This window comes from Lucilia cuprina, chromosome 5, assembly GCF_022045245.1.
Source record: "Lucilia cuprina isolate Lc7/37 chromosome 5, ASM2204524v1, whole genome shotgun sequence".
NCBI classification, from domain to species: domain Eukaryota; kingdom Metazoa; phylum Arthropoda; class Insecta; order Diptera; family Calliphoridae; genus Lucilia; species Lucilia cuprina.
The window spans coordinates 63,661,626-63,663,982 of NC_060953.1; the positions used below are offsets into that span (position 1 = coordinate 63,661,626).

Sequence of the window (2,357 nt, forward strand, 5' to 3'; positions counted from 1 at the left end):
TCTATAGTCTAGACTATAGCCTTGTCTATAGTCTAGACTATGGCCTTGTCTATAGTCTAGACTATAGCCTTGTCAATAGTCCAGACTATAGCCTTGTCTATAGTCCAGACTATAGCCTTGTCTATAGTCCAGACTATATTCATGTCTATAGTAAAGAATATAATCTTGTCTATAGTCCACATCATAGTCTTGTCTATAGGCTTTTCTGTAGTATTTTCTATAGCCGTGTCTATAGTCCAGACTATAGCCTTGTTTAAAGTTCAGACTATCGCCTTGTATCATATATATTTTTTTTTAATTTGATTTATGAACCTGTGGTCGTTCTGGTAACACTATTCCGCAATACTTCAATTGTATATATTTATACAAACACACATGTACAAAATATGTACATTCACTTATACATATGTATGTACATACATATGTACAAGTATTGTAAATTTTTATTTATTACTGAGTATTTTTCATTTTTAATCCATTTGTATTGAAATCATCGTTCGCATGGACATTTTCGATATTTCTCTGTTGCTCTAGTATTCGAAATCATTCAGGGAATTATGCAGAATGGGAAAAGAATGTTTTCGTTAAAGTGACAGAAATTAGAAAGAAAGTTTTTATTTATTTATTTCTTTTCAATTCCATATAGTACAGGCTATTGATTTATATCACAAGTTACCAATTCCGAAAATCTTGTAATTGCCATAACGAGGAATTCATTACTCTTTATCTTAGATTTGGTCGAAAATATTTATTTACTCTTCTTAAAACTTATGTTGAGGTAAGATTTGTAAGATAGATAAATTGGAATTTATACACATTTTAACTGGGACATCGGTATTTATCTGTTCCATTGTATTCAATTGTCTTTGTTGTGTGTCCTCTTGAAAATATATGATTCTTTTAAAGTTCTGCTGCATTTACATATCCATACACATCTACACTAACTCATACACTCATATAGTGAAATGACAGTATGCGTGTCTTTTGTTGTTCGTTTCTTGGGTTTGTTGCTCCTTTCACCGTTCTCAATTTGTTGTTATTGTCATATGCTTAATCAACAACTTGTTGGTTGTTGTTTAATACACTACACAATGGGAAAAAACGATTTGGTGGAAATAATTTGCAATTTCTAAAAGTTAAAATATTAGAGCAATTTTTTGAAGTCTTGTATAAATTACGGACCAATTTACACAGAAGTATTGTCAATTATAGAGCGATCCTCTTTAAAAGATCATTTTAAAACACAGACGTATGACTTAATTTATGTACTCTGTCCCATTGTGCGTTAGTAGCGAAGTGTAATATTATAGAATAAATAACTCACAGTGAATGAATAAAGCAAAAGTGAATGTAATTTCTAAGTAGTTTTTTTGGCGCCATTTAGAACAAGTTCCCTGAGGATTCGTAGGGAAAGTCAATAATTAATTTTCTTTTTTTTCAGTATTTATATATATAATTTAAAAAAATCGAGGGGGTGTTTACACAATGACTGCTGTTTTTAGTCTATGTTGCTAACATTTGTTTTAATATTTGCTTTATTATAAAGTAAACAGGATATAAAAATGAACATTGTAAGGTTTGAAGAATGTAGGTCAAGTTTTTGTGAAATACAATATATAGTATATGGGTTTATATGTATGTGCATATGTATGTCAAATTGTCTTGCAACATGTTCTACGCATTATGTTGAATGTTTATAAGGAATTGATACTAAGTACAGTGGAATTTATAAACAAACTTAAAAATAAATTAAATTGAATAAATTAAATCCTAAATGTTTTCTTCATCTTAGAAGTTGGGTAAAATAAAAATAGAGAATTCTGATAAAAATATCTCGAATTTGTAAGATTTATTGTTAACTTAAAATTTATCATTTATTTAAAATATATTTATTAAGTACAAAGGTTTTTTCCTTTTTGCAAAAATAAAAATCAACTTCAGACTTGTCGTTATATATAAGAGTATTTATAGTACATTTTTCCTAGTTCCCAGTGTATTCCGGTTCGAGTACAGTTTCTGAAAAATATATAAAAAAGTTATAAAATGAGAAACAATAATTTAGAATGCAAAAACAAGAGTTTACCATTTTGTTTTTTGTCGTTCTGCGTATGAACTATGGAGAAACTTGGTGGCAGAGAGTAGTCAAATTCAACGGGAGGACCAGTTCTGAAATAAAGTTAAATTTTTAATATGAATAATAAAAGGAAATTTTCAAATCTCTGTAAAAACCCCTTTAGCTAGTTATTAGTTAGATAGATATATAGATAGATAGATAGATAGATAGATAGATAGATAGATAGGTAGATAGATAGATAGATAGATAGATAGATAGATAGATAGATAGATAGATAGATAGA

General features: G+C 28.6%; 1 long non-coding RNA gene across 1 annotated transcript; it reads right to left on the reverse strand.

The window, feature by feature from the left end:
- Window positions 1-1,822: 1,822 nt before the first annotated feature.
- Window positions 1,823-2,222, reverse strand: LOC124420429. Its single transcript, XR_006941198.1, has 2 exons — window positions 2,084-2,222; window positions 1,823-2,016 (listed from the first exon to the last, which is right to left on the reverse strand). It is a non-coding gene; the product is annotated as an uncharacterized LOC124420429 (long non-coding RNA).
- Window positions 2,223-2,357: the final 135 nt, after the last annotated feature.